General features: G+C 44.1%; 1 protein-coding gene and 1 pseudogene across 2 annotated transcripts in view; one reads left to right on the forward strand and one right to left on the reverse strand.

The window, feature by feature from the left end:
- Nucleotides 1-7,927: 7,927 nt before the first annotated feature.
- Nucleotides 7,928-9,001, reverse strand: LOC137096811 (squalene synthase pseudogene; annotated as a pseudogene).
- Nucleotides 9,002-10,244: 1,243 nt separating this feature from the next.
- Nucleotides 10,245-22,611, forward strand: part of CDH10 (cadherin 10) — a 159,604-nt gene continuing 147,237 nt past the window's right edge. The window contains exon 1 of one of the 2 annotated variants that reach the window (XM_060774691.2): nucleotides 10,245-10,364. The gene's annotated coding sequence lies outside the window, so the exon portion shown is untranslated. Of the gene's footprint in view, nucleotides 10,365-14,581; nucleotides 15,265-22,611 lie in introns of those variants that run through there. The other variant, XM_060774690.2, reaches the window with a different exon arrangement.

A 22,611-nucleotide genomic window follows, 5' to 3' on the forward strand; every position in this document is an offset into this window, starting at 1 on the left:
GGTCTCCTAAGGTAACTTGGTGTAACCAGATGAGCGGGCCCTCTGGCTTGAAGGTGGTGTTGTTGAACGCCAGGTCTGTCAACGGAAAAACAACTTGGATTCAGGATTTAATCCTGGAGGAGCGGGCAGATCTGGCGTGCATCACGGAGACCTGGTTGGATGAAGCAGGGGGCGTAAATCTCTCCCAGCTTTGTCCTCCAGGTTTCTCCGTGCAACACCAACCAAGAGCCGGAGGACGGGGAGGCGGGGTCGCAGTGGTCTATAGAGATACCATCCATCTAACCAGGAGCCCCATCCCGCAGACCACAAATTTTGAATCTGTCCACCTGAGGGTGGGTGACCGGGACAGAATAGGGATTCTGCTAGTGTACCGTCCACCTCGCTGCACTACAGTCTCCCTACCTGAGCTAGCGGGGGTGGTCTCGAGCCTGGCGGTGGAGTCCCAACGGCTTCTTGTGCTGGGGGACTTCAACATCCACGCCGAGGCAACCCTCACAGGTGCGGCTCAGGACTTCATGTCCGCCATGGCAACCATGGGGCTGTCCCAACAAATAACTGGCCCCACCCACTGTGCTGGACACACATTGGACTTGGTTTTCTGCCAGGGATGGGAGCAGGGTGGCGGTGTGGAGGAGTTGTCCATCTCTCCGTTGCCGTGGACCGACCATTTCCTGATTAGATTTAGGCTCACTGCGCCCCCTAACCTCCGCAAGGGTGGAGGACCCATTAAGATGGTCCGCCCCAGGAGGCTAATGGATCCGAATGGATTCCTGACGGCTCTTGGGGAGTTTCCCGCCACCGCGGTAGGTGATCCTGTCGAGGCCTTGGTCGCTCTCTGGAATGGGGAGATGACCAGGGCTATTGACAAGATCGCTCCGGAACGTCCCCTCTCAAGTAACCGAGCTAAACCAGCCCCTTGGTTTACTGAGGAGCTGGCAGCGATGAAGCGAAAGAAGAGGGTTCTAGAGAGCGTGTGGCGCTCGGACCCAAGCGAGTCAAACCGAACACGGTTTGTGTCCTTTTTAAGGGCATATGCCGCGGCAATAAAAGCCGCAAAGAAAACTTTCTTTGCGGCCACTATTGCGTCTGCAAAAAACCGTCCGGCGGAGCTGTTCCGGGTTGTCAGAGGTCTTTTAACTCCCCCTATCTCAGGTGGGAGCCCTGACAATTCGGCAGCGCGCTGTGAAGCATTTGCTCGGTTCTTTGCAGACAAAGTCGCTTTGATCCGCTCTGGGCTGGACGCCACATTAGATGCAGTCTCTGTGGATGTGACACAAGCACCTGCTTGTCCGATTTTGTTGGATTCTTTTCAGTTTGTGAAACCCGAGGATGTGGACAAGATACTTGGAGGAATGAGACCCACCACGTCCATCCTAGACCCCTGCCCATCCTGGCTTCTGAAGGAGGCCAGAGGGGGATTGGCCGAGTGGGTAACGGTGGTGGTTAATGCCTCCCTTCGGGAAGGCAAGATTCCAGCGAGCCTAAAACAGGCTGTTATAAAGCCGCTGTTGAAGAAACCATCATTTGACCCCACTAAATTGGACAACTTTCGGCCTGTTTCCAATCTTCCCTTCTTGGGCAAAGTCATGGAAAGCGTGGTGGCCTCACAACTCCAGGTATTCTTGAGAGACACGGATTATCTGGATCCGGCACAGTCTGGTTTCAGACCGGGACATGGTACCGAGACGGTCTTGGTCGCCTTAGTGGATGATCTGCGCCGGGAGCTAGACAGGGGGAGTGTGTCCCTGTTGGTGCTCCTGGACCTCTCAGCGGCCTACGATACCGTCGACCACGGTATTCTTCTGGGGCGCCTTGCAGAGATGGGTCTTGGGGGTACTGCTCTGCAGTGGCTCCGGTCATTTCTGGAGGGTCGTACTCAGAAGGTGTTACTGGGGGACTCCTGCTCAACGCCACAGCCGTTGACCTGTGGCGTTCCTCAGGGTTCCATCTTGTCCCCCTTGTTGTTTAACATCTACATGAAGCCGCTGGGTGAGATCATCCGGAGTTTCGGGGTGCGGTGTCACCTGTACGCAGATGACGTCCAACTCTGTCACTCCTTCCCACCTGCTACTAAGGAGGCCGTCGAAGTCCTGAACCGGTGCCTGGCCGCTGTAATGGTCTGGATGAGGGCGAACAAACTGAAACTAAATCCAGACAAGACAGAGGTACTCCTGGTCAGTCGCAAGGCCGAACAGGGTATAGGGTTACAGCCTGTGCTGGACGGGGTCGCACTCCCCTTGAAGGCGCAGGTTCGCAGCTTGGGTGTGACCCTGGACTCATCGCTGAGCCTGGAGCCCCAGGTTTCAGCGGTGACCAGGGGAGCATTTGCACAGCTTAGGCTCGTGCGCCAGCTGCGCCCGTATCTTGGGAAGTCTGACTTGGCCACGGTGGTACATGCTTTGGTCACATCCCGTCTCGACTACTGCAACGCTCTCTACGTGGGGCTGCCCTTGAAGATGGCCCGGAAGCTGCAGCTAGTCCAACGCGCGGCAGCCATGTTGTTAACGGGAGCAGGACGCAGAGAGCATACAACGCCCCTGCTGTCCCAGCTCCACTGGCTGCCGATTCGCTACCGGGCCCAATTTAAGGTGCTGGTGTTATCCTACAAAGCCCTAAACGGTTCCGGCCCAAAATACCTTGCAGACCGCATCTCGGCCTACGAGCCCACGAGGGCCTTGAGATCATCCGGGGAGGCCCTTCTCTCGATCCCGCCGGCCTCACAAGCACGTCTGGTGGGGACGAGGGAGCGGGCCTTCTCGGTGGTGGCCCCCCGGCTGTGGAACACCCTCCCTGCTGAAGTTAGACAGGCGCCCTCCTTGATGGCCTTTCGTAGGGGCCTGAAAACATGGCTCTTCGAGCAGGCCTTCAATTGAGTGTATCTTGGAATGACACTGGAATGAACTAGGATTATGAATTTTGGCTATGACCCCAGGACTTGACGAAGCGGATTTTTAGTATAGGTATGTGTTATGTTGTAATCGTCTGGTTTGTATTGTCGTGATTTACTGTACACTGTCTTTCTTTGTTGTTGTTCACCGCCCCGAGTCGCCCTTGGGCTGAGAGGGGCGGTCAATAAATGCAAGAAATAAATAAATAAATAAATAAATAAATAAATATTTGTGGGAAATGTGGCATTCTGTCAAAGAACACAGAGCATTTGACCACACGCACAGTGATTTTCTTTCAACATAATAATGCCTGTTTTCCTATCTTGGTAAGGAAAGAAAATGCTTTCAGGCTCAATATTATCCATTCCAGGTATACTTGTGCTCCACTGTTACTCTTCTTAGAAATAGAGCATTATCTTAACATAATGAATTCTATTAAATAAGAAAACTGAACTACAGTCTGCTATGCACTTTGTTATAACAAGTGTGAAGGATGATGAATGTAATTATTTTCTAAATGTATTTTTGAAGGCTTTCATGGCCGGAATCACTGGGTTGTTGTAGGTTCTTTCGGGCTATATGGCCATGGTCTAGAGGCATTTTCTAAATGTCTGAAAATGGATATCAGCCTAAATCCTATTACTATTCCCAACTAAAGAAGACCTATTGAATCAGTGGGTTTTACCTACATGTTGACTCATCATTCAATAGTTAATTCAGTGGATCTATGGTATCTGGGACTAATAAGATTTTAATCAGGGATGAACTACAACTAGAACACATTTTGGTGATTGAATCTGGCTTTAATTGGCAAAAAGGGGAGTAGTGGATGTCTCCAATTCTACCATAAACAGCCTGTATTTTCTGTTTGTACCACAACATGGCAGGTGGGGAACAGAGGTGTCCCTGATTAAACGTTTATGTTCTGTGCTTGCACAGTAGTGTTTATTCTTGTTATTGGGTACATGAAATTTTGGTGTCATTACACTAAGTGAGTGATCATAAATCCCTTTAGAAAGAAGCAAACAGGGAAAAGATTAAGGATATACTAGTGGCAAAGTGCAATGAAGAGTTGGGGAAAGATATAGTTTGGGAGAAAGGTCTTGAATCATTTGCCCTAGGCCTAGGACTAGAAATATTTGGCACGATTTTGTTAGTTAAAAAAATGGAAAATTTTGTGGAGTGATTGAAGATTTTCAGAAATGTAAATCTGCCACTTTCAAAAAGGTCTATTTTTTGCTTTCCAGTGAAAAATTGGAACAGTCATTTTTTGACCAAAGGGAAAAAAATTCTATTAAAGTTAATTGGATCTGAAAAGAGCAAGACGGGGGAGCAACCATAGGCTCCGAACTAGCAGAGGTCATGTGTCTGTACTAGACTACCTCCTTAGCCTTTCTTTGGGCAAAACAACTGATACCTGAGGACAATCTAATAGGTTGTCCCCTGGGCACTCCTATTTAAGCCCTAAGGTCTTAAAACCGAGAGCAGTATCTCCAGGTCAGCCTCAAGGGCAAACACTTTGCTCACTCTCTAGATCTTAGATTATTGAGGACATTCCAGAGCCTTACATTTCACTAAAAGCAGTACTGTTTGTGAAACCCGAGGATGTGGACAAGATACTTGGAGGAATGAGGCCCACCACGTCCATCCTAGACCCCTGCCCATCCTGGCTTCTGAGAGAGGCCAGAGGGGGTTTGGCTGAGTGGGTAACAGTGGTGGTGAATGCCTCCCTTCGGGAAGGCACAATTCCAGTGAGCCTAAAACAGGCTATTATAAAGCCGCTGTTGAAGAAGCCATCACTGGACCCCACTAAATTGGACAACTTTCGGCCTGTTTCCAATCTCCCCTTCTTGGGCAAAGTCATGGAAAGCGTGGTGGCCTCACAACTCCAGGTATTCTTGAGAGACACGGATTATCTGGATCCGGCACAGTCTGGTTTCAGACCTGGGCATGGTACCGAGACGGTCTTGGTCGCCTTAGTGGATGATCTGCGCCGGGAGCTAGACAGGGGGAGTGTGTCCCTGTTGGTGCTCCTGGACCTCTCAGCGGCCTTCGATACCGTCGACCACGGTATCCTTCTGGGGCGCCTTGCGGAAATGGGTCTTGGGGGCATTGCTTTGCAGTGGCTCCGGTCATTTCTGGAGGGTCGCACCCAGAAGGTGTTATTGGGGGACTCCTGTTCCACACCACAACCTTTGACTTGTGGGGTGCCACAGGGTTCCATACTGTCCCCCATGCTGTTTAATATCTACATGAAGCCGCTGGGTGAGATCATCCGGAGTTTCGGGGTGCGGTGTCATCTGTACGCAGATGATGTCCAACTCTGTCACTCCTTCCCACCTGCTACTAAGGAGGCTGTCGAGGTCCTGAACCGGTGCCTGGCCACTGTGACGGTCTGGATGAGGGCGAACAAACTGAAACTAAATCCAGACAAGACAGAGGTACTCCTGGTCAGTCGCAAGGCCGAACGGGATATAGGGTTACAGCCTGTGCTGGACGGGGTCGCACTCCCCTTGAAGGCGCAGGTTCGCAGCTTGGGTGTGACCCTGGACTCATCGCTGAGCCTGGACCCCCAGTTTTCAGCGGTGACCAGGGGAGCATTTGCACAGCTTAGGCTCGTGCGCCAGCTGCGCCCGTATCTCGGGAAGTCTGACTTGGCCACGGTGGTACACGCTCTTGTCACATCCCGCCTGGATTACTGCAACGCTCTCTACGTGGGGCTGCCCTTGAAGACGGCCCGGAAGCTTCAGCTGGTTCAGCGCGCGGCAGCCATGTTACTAACTGGAGCGGGTGGCAGGGAGCACACAACGCCCTTGTTGTCCCAGCTCCACTGGCTGCCGATTTGCTACCGGACCCAATTCAAGGTGCTGGTTCTGGCCTACAAAGCCCTAAACGGTTCCGGCCCAAAATACCTTTCTAACCGCATCTTGGCCTACGAGCCCACGAGGACCTTGAGATCGTCTGGGGAGGCCCTTCTCTCGATCCCGCCTGCCTCACAGGCACGTCTGGCGGGGACGAGAGAGAGGGCCTTCTCGGTGGTGGCCCCCCGGCTGTGGAACACTCTCCCGGCACACATTAGACAGGCGCCCTCCCTTATGTCCTTTCGAAAAAGCCTTAAGACCTGGCTGTTCGAGAGGGCATTTAATTAAGTGCTAAGCAACAAACAATATGGTAATGAGAACTGGAATGATACAAGGTAGATGAGACTGGCTATGATTCCACTGAGAGACGAAGCGGATTTTTGTGTAGTTTGTATTTGTTGTATAGTTATATGTTGTTGTTACTGGCCTTTTTGTAATTGTCTTTTTATATGTACTGTACACCGCCATGAGTCGCCCGTAAGGGCTGAGAATGGCGGTCAATAAGTGCATCAAATAAATAAATAAATAAATAAATACTGTTGTGTACACTAGGGGTGTGCATGAATTTGGAGGGTTTGGCAGATTTGATTGCCAAATCCATGAAAACAAGCCAGGCGTGGGGCAGCCAAAGCCTTAGTCAATACCTATCACAGCAGTCATATCTTTTCGACTTATGAGGGCTAATGTGGATGAATGGGGCTGAGCGACACTCTACCTGAGGCAGAGACCACGACATGTGGGCAAGGCAGACTTACAAATCAGATAAGCTATGGCTCCTCTTCCCTGGCAGCCTTCTCCATCCCTTCCTGAAGGCCTTCCTCCCCCAGAGCTAACTTGAGGCAAATGGGCACAAGCATTGAAGGAGCCTTGTGTTCCTTCCAGGGCATGATGGGAGTTGAGGTTTTTCTTTCTGTGTGTTTCTCACTTTCTTTCTCAGCCAATCAGAGGGTTGGTTGAATGTATCCATTCTCTGTCCCTCTTGTGGTGTGAGCTTAGAACATCAATTCCCAGAACCCCCTCTTGTGTGTTTTTTTTTTTTTTAAATGTTATGGCAAAAACTTTTAAAATTTCCAAAATTTCTGAAACATGGCAGGCTTGTTCATGTAGCCTACAAGTGAGGCAATTTCTGTTGGGCGAGTGGGCTTATTAACAAAATACCCTCCTTATAATAACTTATTAACAGAATAACTTATAAACAGAAGCATGACCCAGCACCAGTAGCCAAAAATGATAAAAAGAACAAAAACGCTGAGACCAATGTTATCTCTTCCATAGGAGGCTTTCCTTTATAGCAAAATAATATGGTTGCACTATTTACAAAAACAAGGTTTCCATAACACAAACAAGGTTCTTTATAATTGCTTCTTTGCTTCTACACTGGACTTCTTTCTCATGCAGAGAAACAGCTTCACTCTTACAGAGCCTCTTCTCACAACAAACTTACCGAAAAGTTTCACAGAGTAGATTTTTTTACATACAGCAAACTTCACACTGGAGCTTCACACACAATGGCTTTCAACCTGGGGCTTGTCCCAGCAAAACTTCTCACATCAGGTGTTTTCATACTACTAAAACTGAGAACTCTCTCACACTGAGGTGAATTAACACCAAGGCCTTCTCATACTGAGGCCTACTAACACACTGAGGCCCTTCTCCTACAGAGACCTCTCACAGACTAAGGGCTACTAAGCTACAGGCACACACGCTTATATTGAACTACAGCTTTTGCTGAGTCATTTTATCCATTTAACCCTTTCAGTGCTTGACTCACATTTTTTTAATTAAAAATTCCTAGGTTTTTTTTGTCAGAGCAATTTTGGGGTTTTTTTACTGTCAAAATTAACAAGCAACAAAGAGGCACCTTCCAACTTCCTAGTTAAAAAATATCCTACATCAGAAAAAAAGGAAACAAAAACCGCAGATCAAACAGTCTGCAGAAAACAAAGCATTAAGACTCAGAAAGAGACAAGTCCATAACCAGTCTGTCCAACAACAGGAAAAGGGAGAGTGAGGGGGGTCGTCTCCATTCAGGAACCTGAGTTTGTTAGCAGCTGCTTCTAGAGGTGAAAGCTTCCAGTCCAAACAGGTTTGCACAAATTCAAGGTTTCGAATCCCGGGACTTGGTCAAGTCCTCCTAAGTCTGAAATGTCTCTCCTTTCCAAAATGCAAACCTGTGTCTCAGTTCTCTCCCGTGTGAACAGATTCCTCCACTGCCTGGGACACCATGTTCAGATACTGCCAGCTCAGGGCCAGCAGAAGCATGACGCAGGACAAGTAGATGGGGGAGTAATGGGTCCGAGAGACCAACTCCCCCGCGGGCAAACTCATTGAGCGGACAGAGGTGACGATTTGCTGGGTTCTGCTGGAGGAAGGGTCCATGCTGGGGATCTTCTGGTAGATCTCTTCCATATACTGGTACATGATGACATTGACAGCCTGGATGTTGGTGGCATCCATCATCAATGTGACGGCTTGCCCCTTCTGGATCTTCACCACCCCTCGGAAGACCTGCTGGTTGTTGTAACAGGCTGCCAAGGTGGCAATGGCCATTACCTGGGGACTGGCACAGAAGTTGAAAACGCTCTGGTTCTTCAGTCGGAACAAATATGTCAAGACGTCAGGGACGTGATGCAAGGCGTTGGTGATGAGCTCATTCATGCACTGGGAGGCTTTATCGATGCTCTCGGGCTTGGCCAGATCTGACACCTTCTTTGAGTACTTGCTCCACACCACCCGAGGCCAAAACTCTCTGGCCACGAGTTGGTCTTCATAGTAATCACGGATGATGTTGGTTTTCTGCAGGAAAAGCCCCATGGAGTTTGTGAGCTCCGTGTCCTGGCCAACAATAGGGTCCTCCAGCTTGGATGCAGAGAATAGCTGCGAGTGGCCGATCCCCACCAGGCCGGCGACGTAGTGACAATACTTGTCCCATTCTTTTTCCAATTCTATCTTCTTCTCCAAGAATTCGGCCATCCCGAGTCCCATCTTGTGACAAATGTCGGCGATCACATCCTGATAGACCTTGGCCAGATTCCAAAACCCCAAGGAGATCGTTGGGAAATCCTCCAGCCCTTGCTTGTCCTTTTTGTTGCTCTCCATGAACTGCCAATCCGGCTGATAAAGGTAAGATTGGAAATTGTGCAACACGGGGACCTTGGTTTCCAAGTTGATCGTCATGTCATCCTCTACTGTGTCTAAAGCCCGGATGACCAAATAGAAGATGCAAACGGCATGGCACAGCTCTCCATCCAGGGCCTGAATGGCGGCGGTGAAGCTGCGGTTGGTCTGGTTGAGGTACTTGTAGCAGAGGCGGAGGCTGTGGCTGAGCGAGTCCTGCAAGAAGAAGAGCGGAGGAGGAGGAGAGGGCTTGGCGGCTGGAGGCGCCTCACTCAGGAAGCGTGGCCGAGAAGGGGAGGCGGCTTGGAGGCACACAAGGCTGCCCCTGGAGCCCAAGGAAGACCCCGGCGCCCGGACCCCCTTCCTCCTCCTCGGGGCGGGGACAGGGCCAGCAAGCACTTAAAGAAAGAGACAGCCCAAAATTCCTAGTTATTTTTTAATATTTTTGACAATTTTCATGCTGTTACACCTAAAAATTATGGAGAAACCACTTTCTAAAGCTTCCCCATTGGCTCCAATGGACCAAATCTTTCCGGCATCAAAACAGAAACCCCTCCCAAATTCAGGAAGTTCCCGAAAAATGGAACAGAGGGGCAGCTGAAAACTGGGCACCAAAATGGGGTTTTGTCAAATTGCACACCCCTAGTGTATACCAAAATTTTATATCTCCTCTACTAGTTGTCAAATGGCTGTCATTTAAGAGATACCACACTGAGCCCATAGAAATTCCATCAGATACAATGTAGAATAGGCAAAAAACAAAAACAAGATAAAGGGGAGAAATTCCTGCCCAGTCCCAACATGACCAGAAGACTTCAATTTGTACCAAGACTGGGTGATACTGCAATAATACTGAGAATCACATAAGGGAGAAGCCAGGTCTTAAATATGATCCCACTAACATCACATGTTGCATTTTGATGTCTTGTACCATGTGCAAAGCTTCCTGGGCTCTGTCCATAGAGGTATGCTTTCAATATCATGAATCATCTGGCAATTGGCAACATCGGTGTCTATTTGCACATTTGAAATGTTTAGAATGAGCTGGGAACATTAATATATGTGTGAGCTGATACTGACCAATATAATTAGACTTATAGATCTTAATGTATATAGAAAATCCTGTTACTGTGTCTGTTTTGTGTCTATCTTCAGTTTCTGCATCTGGACTGGAAACGCAGCATATCTGAAAGGAAAATAATTGATCCAACAGTCATCAGTTCCAAGTCCTTCCTGTTTTAGACTGACATATTTTCAATGTACAGTATTTATGAACTCCATCAGCTTCTTGTCTTGTAGTGCAAAACCTGCAGTGTGGCTGTCACTTTAAGAGGCTGCTTCCAACACTGGAGAGAAAGTGTGCAGGTCTGTTGCCTTTAGGAAACAGAGACAGAATGAGGATTGCTGGAAACGTCTGTTGCTTCTGGAGGAATTTGCAGGGCTGACTCTGTGCAGAGAATGTACAAAATTGCAGAGGCTGTTTAATGCCCATCTTCAGGTAAATGGAGGGAAATGATTTGTGGAAGTGCAGAGTTCTCTTAGGTCTATATGACTGAAGCAACCCAGAGTCAGGAAAGAAGCACAGAGAAAAGTGCAAGTGGTTTTTGTGTCATTGGGAAAAAAGTGCTTGGAATTTGTTCTTTTTAGCAAACAAGAGCATGAATTTGAAGGATTGTATTATGGAGAAGGAAAGCTGCACAATTTAGGAAATAGGTGCAGTGTTGCAAGATGGTGCATGCTCTTATGAACTGAGTATGTATTTGGGATTCCCTCAGACAAGTCTCTTTAACTAACCATGCCATTTCATATCAACCATATTTATATTTAGTTTACAATACAGGAATTATGTGTATATTATTTATTTCTGACAATGAATATTTTTTTAAAAAAAAACCCTCTTTACTACCAGGCAGATTTTTTTTTTTTTTTTTTTTTGCAATTAATCAGCTACTGGGAAAGTGGCTTTTTATGTTGTTGCATTTTATTTATGTGTTTTACATTGCATTTTTAACTTATTTTTCACTTAAGTGTGGTTTTAATTTTTGAATTTGGCTGCGTTCTTTAAATGTATTTTATTGAATCTTGCTGTGAGCTGCCTTGAGTTCCATGTCTGGGAGAAAGACAGGTTATATATCTAATAAATAAATATAGAGCATGGGAATTCAGAAAAGCACATGTGGACTTTTCCTATTTGATGTTACCTACATCCAAGTTATTTTGCTCATTACTAAGGCAGTTAATGAATTAAGAACACCTCGTGAATGTGGATTTCATTTCAAGACCTCCCACTTCATGTCCAACAGTACAATTATATAATGTTCACTCAGAAGTAAGTAATATGTGCCAACTCCCTAGCAAATCTGCTTAGATTTCAGATCAGGATTCTGTATATTATGCCTCGCTGGTTTCCCCCTAATAGTCCAATTTGTACGTTCTTGTTCAAATACCTATTCCAGTGGATTATTGAAGGTTATTCCATTGGACTATCAAAGATTGCAGTTGTACTCATGCATTTCTCCTCCATTACCACTCCTCCTCCCCCTTCTTCCATTATCATTATCATTCTCAATAAAATTACTACTACCTTTTAAAATACAGTATTCCCACCCTCTCTGAAATAGGTATAGCCATTCATTCTGATAAGAGACAATATGTCAATCCCACAGTGCATACACACACACAGAGAGAGAGAGAGAGAGAGAGAGAGAAGCATGGACCAGTCTCAGAACAAATGTTTTAATGGATTTTCTCCTTTCCCCATAGATCATGGCATAGTTCCACAGCTCTTTTTGCTGGTGACACTTTGTCAGGTTACCATTGTTTGTAAGGTACTTGACATGACAGGAAATCATTCTGTCATTACTTGTAATTCTGTGCAAAGGTGGCAGATCCATTCTTGCTTTTACCACCACTTCTCCCACAGCTACCCATCATCATGGAAGAGCCCTCTCAGTTCTAATCCTCTGAAGAGATGAAGTTTAGTTCTAGAAAAGTTCTCACTTATCTTGGAAAATTTTCAGGAAGTATAGTGATAAAATTCCATCTCTGTAGTGATGTTTCCATTGCTCCCCTATCTTGTAAAATTATACAAGTTCTGAAGATGGGAGAGACAGCAGTGTAGACTATTAAATGAAGTGGAGCAACTGAGATGAAAGAAGATGAAAGAAGAAAAAGCTAGAGTGGGTCAGCTCTGTGTTGCCTTTTGATGACATTCCTGGCTTGTGAAGGAAGGAGGTAGACTATGGAGTTAATGTTGAAAGGTCGCTTCAATGTCAGGGGTGTGGTCAGTCTGCTTTGCCTTTTACTAAGAGTTTACTTAGACTTTTAACAAGCTATCTAAGGTGCTAAACATTATCTCCAAAATATGTTCAGTGCCTCAAATAGCTCCTTGTGAATTTGGAATAAAGCCCAATGTGAATTTACAATATGCTTGACATGCAAGCCAGTGGTTGCCACTAGAATACTTTAGGAGCATAAAAGGAGGTAGTCTATTGCAGCAATGTCATAATCATATACGAGTGCACAGATAGCGAAACCACTTACAGAATGGACTATTACACTGTGATGTTGATATAGGATTGTAGATGCTGAATTCTCCAAGACTTAGTCCACATCTCTACAGAACAATAACTTGTTCTGTATAGATGTGGACTAAGTCTTGCTGAGTTCAACATCTTGGGTATTTCTAAGAGCTGATCCAGATCCAGCACATACCTGCTGAAACATCTGCCAGTGTTCAGATGGTTTAACCCATTCCTATGTCTCTCTCACTACTCTTTATTGGCCACTAAATTCCCTGTGAGAACATGGCCTTCACCTCTTGCTTCTGCTGAGTTCTTAAATGGCTGCCAATGTGATCAGCAGGGAGCTGATAAACCAACCTCTTCCTTCGTATTGATCGTGTGAGTGTCTCATTCTGACAACATCAAATGTGATGATGATGTCCAAACACTTGCAGGGATCTCCATAGTTTGTGAGGAGCAGTAGCAACAACAGCACAAGGATAACCATATGAAAAGGTGCTGCTGGTGATGTCCATCGAGACAGTGGATCAGGCCAAAAAAATCCAAAGTCCCAGGATACTCCGAATTTAACTGGAAGCTCTGGAGTATTCCTTGCATTTGCCTAAAGTGGAGCAAAGCCAGGCTAAGGATGGAAAATTCAGGATACTCATCTAACATGGCCAAGCATTGGTATCCAGTGCTGAATTTGAGGCAAGTCCAGGGTTTTTGTTTGTGTAAGCTAGCACAAAAATCTGCTTAAATGTCCATTATGATGCTACTTCCTGCATGATTAAGATAGTGAGGGATAGAGCAATTCTCTCTGTTCAGCAATAAATTTGTTAGAGGACCACTTGGAGAAAGAAAGTCCCATTGTAACAACATATCATACACAGCACGTTCAGACAAATCCTCATTGCTACAACTGTAGATCTTCCAGGTACTATTTTTGTCTTTGCGTTGACAACTCTCCTCTCTGGAGGTTTCCCCCAGAGGCCACCAGTTGCTGTTCTTTTCTACAGATCGATCTATAGACAATTATCTGTAAGCAACAGGTGGTCTCTTGTGGCTCCCAGTCTGTGGTTTTTGCACCTTAATTGGGTTTCTTAGAGCTGATCTACCTTGACTTTGAGTGAAAATGGGAGAACAAATATCCATATTTATTCATTTCAGAGGCCCTTAAGGGCTATAAGCTGCCTTGTTTGTTCTTCCTGCTGTTTTATTCTGCTGACTTTATCCTTCTTTGAGGTTATCATTTCATAGGCATGTTTTAAAAATGTGTTTATTTTGGTTCCTGATGCTGTTATGATGAGAAGCTACCTTGAGGGCTTCTTCTGGCCAGCAAGGACAGGATCTACAACTCTTCCCACCCACACACAGATAAATGAATTAAATTACACTCACACATCAATTAAAAATTATCAGCCAGTCAGAAATGCAAGAATAGTTTTAAGCCCTGCCTTGAAAATAAGCAAATTCTCTTCCTTTAAAGTGAACCCTTGAACACACCCTCACATTCTGATGATAATTTTTGTAAGCATCCACTCCAAACCCCCCTGTGGCACAGGAGTGGATGGAGCAACACTGACATCCTTTGGCTTATTTTTTTTCAGGGAGTAACACCCTCCCACTCCCCCAGCTAACCAAGTCTTAGGAAGTCTGTGCACTGTTGGAGGTTCAATGTGATCCAAGAAGGATTGTGCTGAGTCGGAGTCCAATTTGTTGCATTAGGGAGCATCAACGGTTACAGATTTAATCTGTGCAAAGGATTACATCTGCAGTATGGAAAGCCACAGGGCGGTGATCCCCGTAATGTCACCAAGATGCATGTGATGCCAGAGATCAGAGGAGACAACAACGATGGATGCCCCCTCCATCTCATAATTAGAGGGAATAAATACCTCCTTTTTGCAAAGTTTAGGGGAAAGAAATCTGGTGCAATCCAATCTGTTTCAGTGATGTTTCCTCCCCCAAACCTTTCACTTATCAGCCCTTGTAACACTGCTGGGTTGTCTCTCTAATAGCCTGGGCAGAAAGAGCAGCGACCATTTCTTTGGTATCACTTGGGGAAAGGGCTATAATTTAATTGTCACCTCAGTGATCATTTGTGCTGAGGACGTGGGGCCAGAGGAAGGGGGGTGGCTTGGTGGCTTGGACATGACAAGGGCTGCAGTCTCTCCCTGAGGAAGAGGGGGAGGAAGGCAAAACCAGAAATCTGGTCCAGGAGCAGTGATGCTCGGATGCACGGCTTGTGCGCCCTGTGTTATTGGGACAGGGAAAGCAAAGCGATGAGGCTGGGCTTGAAACACAGAGAGCCATTCTGTCAGCAGCAGCAGGAGGAGGGGAGATCTTCCTTGGAAAGCCCTCCTTTCTCCCTCTCCCTCTCTCCCCCTCCCTTCCCACTACATTCACTTGCAAATCACTCTGAGCCTGGAAAAGCCGCTGCTTCCCCCAGTCTGCCTAACCTTCCTATGGCAAGTGCTGCAGCTCTGGAAGCAGAACCTCCCTTGACATCTCCCTCCCTCGCTGTCCTTTCTCAATCTCTCTCTTTTTCTGTGCTGTGCCTTTTTTAAAATCATCAGGAGCTCTGAATGAAAGACAGTCCAAGTGAGGGAGAGAGGAGAGCCAGGGAAGGCAAGCTTCCTCCCTCCTCCTCTGTCTCTTCTTCTTCCTCCTCTTCTTCTCCCTCCTTTTCCTCCACCCCCCTCCCCCTTCCATCTGCCCCAGCACTGCTTTCTCTGCTGTCCGGAGTGAAGTGATGCTCTGGGAATAAGCCTGAAAAAGGACCAGCTCACTCTGATTTTTATAGGGAGAGAGAAAGAGAGAAAAGAGCTCAAGATCCCACTGTCTTGCTGCTCTACTTGTTTGGACGCTCTGCTTCGCTCCAAGGGGAGAAAGGTAGGACCTTCTTGCCTTTGGGTTTTCTGTCTGGGAGTGTGTGGGCAAATTTGGGAACAGGTTTTGAAATGTGTTTTTTTCATCAAAGCTCTAAGATCTGTAACTTTCCAAAGAGGGGGGAAAGGAATCTTGGTGAACATAATTTCAAAAGAGAAGTTATATCTCATACACGTACACACATACACAAGGGGGGGGGGGTAGGGGGTAACCTTCTGGCTGTGCTGCATTTTCTACCTGTCCAGAAAGCAGAGACTTGTGCAGTTTGCAAAACCAGAGCATTAACTGCCAAGCTGAATTTCAGTACAGTACATACAATGCCCCTCTCTCTTTCTCATGCAAACACAGCAGCATCAAAATACATCTGCTGGCATTTTCCTGTGGTGAAGAAATTGGAGAAGGGGGAGATGGAACAGCTAGGGTAGAAAATTGAATGTGTAGTTGAAAAGCTTCGTTTTTCATCGGTAACATGGAATGAATTACAAACATATATGTCAGTTGCTCACTGCATCCTTCATGTAAGACTGGGAATGGCTTTCTTAGCAGTGAGGCGGTCATAGTTTTCACTTCTTCTTTTGCATAACATTGCTCACTGTCTGGTGGCACACATTTGGGTGAATCGTACCACATGCAGGTATTTGGGAGGGATTGAAGCATCCCCATTAAACTCAGGGCTCTGTAGAGATACTTGGTAGGACCCAAGCAAAATGGGAAGTGTGTACCCATTCCACTTTGCGACACTGGACTTCTAAGGGATAGAGAAGAGAACATGCCAAAGAGGAAGAGAACATGTTCCATGGTCATACAGACAGCAGTAAGTGTGTGCCTTTCTTGTCGCTGCTGCAATAAAATCCATATTTGATGTGGTGTTAAATTAATGCAGCAGGCTGCAAGTCCCCTTCTCAGCTCCTGACAAGTCACTGTTGGTGGCTTTGTCAGCTGCCTTTGCTGCTGCGCTACAGAATTAGCAGCAAGTCAGTGTGCACCATGATGCCAGCTGGAGCCACCTAAACCTAACAGAGGTTTCAACATAAAGGATGCTAGCAAGGGACTGCACTTGTAGTTGGGGACAGAACAGCCCCTGTCACCAGAGCCATCATCTTTGCTTTTTTCTACCCAAATGGAGCCATATCCCATCATTGTCAGCTTTCATTCTGGTAAACAAAAAGAGCAAGCAAGCAAACAAAGAGGCATATGTGTTATTCAAAACTACACTTCCATTACTTTTAAAACATGTCAGGGGTGCATGATTTTAAGTCATGTATGTGCTAGACTGTGAAAGAGAGGGAGACAGGAAGAAAAAAGGGAGAGAGAAGCGGGGGACAAGATATTTACTTGTTCTTTCTTTCTTTCTTTCTTTCTTTCTTTCTTTCTTTCTTTCTTTCTTTCTTTCTGGGAGTACACTTGTATTAATGCCCATAAGTGGGCAATTTTTGATTTGGAATTCACAACTGGATTTCTGTTTCATTTCTTAAAATGATTCCTTGTCAGCATAACATACTCTTGGGCCAACTGGATCCCTTCTTTCTTGATTGGCAGGCTTGGTGATATGTCTTAATATAAATCTTGTATTTCATTGCACTTTTATTTTTCAAAAATATTGCAAATTAAACTATTATAAAAGTAAATGAAAAGGTAGAGATGGTAGCTAGGGAGAGGGGGAAGGATCAGAAAAACAACTTATCCTTCCAGAGGACTCTCTTTTCTAAGATAGTGTCAGTGTAGTTTGGTGGAGGGAGATAATGTATTAAGGAATATCATCAGATTATGTTGCTAAGACTCAAACTCCTTAATTTCAAACCTACCCTCAGAAACAAGACTGGTCCACTGTGCATGTTGGGAAAAGAGGATTGAATGTAGGGAGGTGACTGTTTCTATTGTAATGACTATCACTGTTTAGAATGTAATCTTACAGATTTTAGCTGGTTTTCAGTATTTAGACAGCATTTTAAAAAGAATGGTTTACTTTTATTCAAGAAAGGTTCAGCAACATAATACATGATGTCACTGTCATGTTTTCATCTAATGTTTGCATTACAAAATTATACATTTTGGGGAGGTAGCCCACAAAGGGCATAATAATTAGCTTGTTTTCTACTCATTTATATTGCTGCTTCCAGCTTCAGTTCATGATGATGAATCCTTGTGGCAGAGATGAACATTTTTTTGAAAAAATGCATGATACATTGAGTGTTTTTGTAGTGGTACTTAGGCAATGTTTAATGGCATATTTACTCTGAAGTGGCAGTTGTTTATTATTTCAGAAGTATGCAGAAATCTTAGCACTGTAATTCACATCTATTTTAAAAAAAGATCAAGTGCTGAAAACAGTATATGTTTAAAGTCATATGCTTCTGATAGAATGATGCTTCTTAGATACATCATTCTTCTTGTATTATCATCTAAAGTATTTTTGTCAAAGTTAAAAGCAAATCAGGGAGCCCTGGCGGTGAATGTGACTGTTAAACAAAGCCTATAATACTGTGTCGTTCTCATTAAAAGACCCAGTGCAGAAGACAGGGAAGGTTAATTTAAAAATGATAACCACCTCTGGCACTTTAGAAAGTCATTTCCTGATCTCAATGTGATATCCCAAGGAAACAGATAACAGAGTCACTCTCCCTCTATCTCTTTTCTGTGTGCTTCTTACTCAGATGACTTATTTTGATTTGATCAAAAAATATTGAATTTTCTGCTCTGGAATGCTACTAAGTTTCAGCAGTAGTAGCTCACTAGGGTGGTCAAAGATTGGAAGACCCTTGAAGGGAAGAAAGAAGAGGTGTGTCTTTTATGCTGCTCCCCACCCACTGCCCCATTGGATGGTTAATGATTCATGGTTCAAATTATTCGGCTAGATCTTCCTACTTTCCTCATTAGACTTTCCCACATTTCTTGGCTCCTATAGATCAAGGAAAGGATTTGATATAATTTTAGTTCTGCCAGGCATAGATGTGCGTGACTGAACCCAAAGAGGATAAAGAGTGATGAGAGAAACATAGCAAATACCTGAACTACTTCTCCACTTTCCCACCCAGTATAGTGGCACAGAAGCCTTATTTATTTAATAGACACACAGGCGGCTAATTAGCCTCTTATTCATGCAACAGAAAGACTACATTTTGAACAAGAGAAAATCAGGTGAAGAACCCTTGAAAATTTGTAAAGACAGCGTGAAAACTTTCAGGTGTTTTTAAAAAGCAAATGGCATATAGAATTACGTTAACAGCTAGTTTCTATATTGGAGATGTCATGAGCAGTGTTTAATTTCCTAAGCTATATGGAAGCTTTGAAACAAGAAGCACCTGGGAGCCATACAGTTTCCACACCTCTTGGGTAGTGTGTTGAGGAAGAGTCACATACAAATTCTGCTGTGGATAAAAGCACAAACTGCTTTGTATCTGTTGCCTCTCCATTGGAAAGATGAACCACTCCCCTTTGCACATCTTCCAAACAACTTGCAATATGAAAACTCAATCCATTTCCTGTTTCAACATAATGCTGGGAGTCATCCATTGTGGTGACATTTATGGTGATACAGATGCCAAGGCCAGGCAGCTGATAAGTAGCTAGTGGAACTATTTAAAACTGTTGGGGGCAGTTTCATTTACCTTGTAAGAATCGCATGAAGCTTGATGTTAAAGGTTAATGTTTGATAAGTTGCTCCCATTTGTGAATAAATTTGCTTGTAACTTGTCCAGACATATGGACTTGTAACTTGTCCAGACAAATGTATTTCAGGCTATTGAACATTCTTCCTTGTTTTTGGTTACATTCAAGGACATGGATTATGTATACTTGTATTTTCATCCTGACACTATAGATTGCCTACAAGAAATCAAGCTTCTGTTACTTATAGAGCCATTTCTCACTCTTTATGTCTATCATTCAGAACAGAAAAGAAAAATGCTCCCATGTATATTACAGTAGTCATCTCAACATTGATAAATAACAAATTATTACCTCTTAGGATTTCTAAAATAGTATTTGCAAAATCTGTTAAAAATGAAAAATTCTGCTATGTGATTTTCCATGTGGGTGTTTTTTCCCCCTGAATATGTTGGATTCCTGATCTTTTGTTACAAATTTTAAGGTGGTTGGCATAGGCCATGACATCTATTGGCATGGTCTCTTTGACATTGGTAATAGAGGGTGTCCTCTTGCGATACACAAGGGATGTGGTGAATTTTCAGGATGGTCCAGCTCAGGAGCTAGTACCTCTCCTGAACTCCACAGTGGCAAGGGGATCATGCTGGTGGCATCTACTATGATTGACCTATCCTTCTATCTCTATGTTTCCAGCAGCAGGCTTGAGTATTTGAAATGTTGATGGAGATGCAGGTTGGTCAGTGCCTGGATCTGAACCCATGCAAGGCTGACTTTTATAACTAAAACCAATAAAAGTTATTTTTACATAGTGTTTCACATCTGTGGGCATGCAAAACTAATTTTCTTTCCTCGTTGTTACATTTTTATCTTGTTTTTCATTAAAATAGTGAATAGTGATTAAGGTTGGTAACATGCATCACTAACACAGATTATGCAAATCATTAAAATCATTACGTTCATCAAAAAATAATTGAAATGGTTTCAAAGGCCAGATTGCAACAAATCATCCTTATTCCACTTTTGAGAGCACATAGAATAGCAACTGATTGCAGCTCTCAAAAGTGTGCATTTCACAATCCAGGATCAAACCAAGAGGAAGTCTTTTCCCACACACCCATCAAATTGTCCTCTGCAAGGAATAGATTTCTCGGGAAGACAATAATATGTATATATGCTAACCAAAACATACAATTTGATACTTGGCATTCAACTCATTATCCAACAAGTTTTAATTGTATTATACAAGCCAGTAAAATATTGGAGGCAAGATATAGCGAGGTTTTCCAAACAACAAATGTTGTTGCATGCTTATTATGCTGCTATGTCATGGCAATCTGTGTTTTGCTGCTCTCCTGTGGGTGGCAAATATGGATGTGTACACTCAAAATAGTGTCAGAAGGGACTAACTTATTATTGGATATAATTTGGCTCCTAAATATTGACTTCACAGCCTATTCCTCTCTGTTTAGTGTGTTTCACCATGTCAGAGCTTCCACTTTAGATTTGCTTTGTTAAGCCTTTTGTCATTTTCCCATAACTATGCACCATCTCACACACTTTCCTTCCTATCACTCCCAAGGTCAACCACCATTTTGATCAGGATTAGCTCTTGATTTGTGGCATCTCTCGAGGTTTTTACAAATTGGTGTCTTCATCACTCCCTCACAGGGCATCTAATTATCATCTGAAAGAATACAGGGCACATGAGTCCACCAGTATGAGAGCTTTCAAAGCTACATGTATATGCTAGTGACAGACAGCAAAGCTAGAATTTCCCATTGAAATCCATGTGATAGAAAAGAGCTTGCCTTTGGCTGAATTGTGGCCACAGTCATCATATTTGCTTCTGCATTTTTTTTTTTTTAAAAAAAACATGTCTTCTTTCTAGTGTGACTGGATCAAGGCTTCAAGGTTGGCCTTCTTCCCAGTGCAACTTAAATTATTTCTGACGCCAGTGGGAAGTTGCAGTTTGAAAGCCTCATCTGCCAGTTCTGACTTCTCTTATACTCTTCTGTATAAGCATTCATTAAAAGGTAGCCTTAGGAGAGTCTTAGCGCAGGGGCCATTTATTTTCCCTGAGAGTTTTTGTCCTCTAAAAAATTGGAGGCCACAGGCATGAGGATGCTCTGTGTCTTATTATAAATCCAGCCCTGATTTCTTGCTCTTTTTGCTTCTTATTATTGTTCCATGTATTTGTTCCATGGAAGGCCATACTTTATTATCTCATACGTGGTGGGGAAATTAATCTTACTGTCTTTAGCACCATTTAGAAGAATAGATATATTTGACAGAGTGTTAGGTCAAAGTAAGTGTGCTTAGAGTGTTTTCAAAACCTGTAGGTAGTCCACTATGTCTGCAGTAGGAGCAAGCAAAAAGATGACCCTGGGTCTTCATGTGGGCCCTGAAGCTGTTTATGTAGCCCCTCATTCCTTCAGATATCCAAGACTACCCTCTTTTGGCCAAGGAGGAAAGCAAATTCTTTGTTCTAGAAAACTTCAAGAATGGAAATTCACAATTCAAGCTTCATTCAACAGTCCATCCTCACACACATTGCTTAATAGTGCAAGACAAAAACAACAAACAAAAACAAAGTCCCTGAGATTTTGATTCCTTGTTCATCTGTTTTTTGTTTGTTTGTTTGTTTGGGGGAGGGGTTAGTGGAGATCCACATGCCCTTTTCAGCATTCTAGGTGGATATAATTGATACATATTAAACATCCTTTTCATAAAATAAATGTTAAAATACACAAAACGGAGATTAAACAAAGGACACGAGTTTAACATGGAAATGCTGAGCAAATACACACACACACACACACACACACACACAAAATTACAGTTCCTCAGAAGTTAGGATAACATTTTTTCAATTCTGCTGTTCCCAAAGTATAGCAATTCCAAGTTTTATGATGCAGCCCTGTTTTGCATTGTATCTCTTGCATTTCAAATATTATTCTCCATTTCAGAAACAACTGAAAAAACAATTATGCCAGCGGAGTGAGGAAAAAAAATTGTGTAACTCTCCATTTACATATCAAAATGTGTTTGTTTTTAGAGCATGAGAGGGAACATTTGACATGCATCAACCATCACATCAGCTCTAATCAAAGGAAGCACAATACACAAATTATTGTTCCAGGTGGTTATCCTGAATGTATAGATTGAATCAAAGGTCCCATTTTAAAATCATCACCACCACCGCCAACACATTATTGCCTGTTTCTAAGGTTGTTGCAACAGTGATGTAGGAATGTATGAAACATTGAATAAAGGTAAAAACCTGGAAGGAAGAATTTCACCAGCACATCTAGGCAATCCCGTCTTTGCTGTGAGTGTTCTTATTTTCAGAGGATCAAATTTTGAGTCTGTGTGTAGTATATTCTTCTCTTACTAAACAGGCATGAAAATATACAATGGGGATTTCACTGAAGAATTCAAACCAGATTTTGCTGTTAGCCAGAAAGCCAAGTATTAGCACATTTCATTTCCTTAACTTACAAGTGACATCAATTTCTGGTATCTTTCTTCCAGCTGCCATTTTTTTCTTTTATACCTCCCAGGACTCTAGACAGAATAGATTCCTCTGCTTTCTGTTGATAAGGATGAATTGTGTGCTGCAGGTGGCATAAGTGCAGAAAGTTTCTTTTGAGATATAGCTTAACTTGCTCTATCAGAGTGGATAAGATTGGAGTAGCAGCTTCCAGAGGAAAGCCTACTAGGTGCAGGATGCAATATTTCTCAGCA

The sequence above is a fragment of the Anolis sagrei genome, chromosome 4 (assembly GCF_037176765.1).
Source record: "Anolis sagrei isolate rAnoSag1 chromosome 4, rAnoSag1.mat, whole genome shotgun sequence".
Taxonomy (NCBI): domain Eukaryota; kingdom Metazoa; phylum Chordata; class Lepidosauria; order Squamata; family Dactyloidae; genus Anolis; species Anolis sagrei.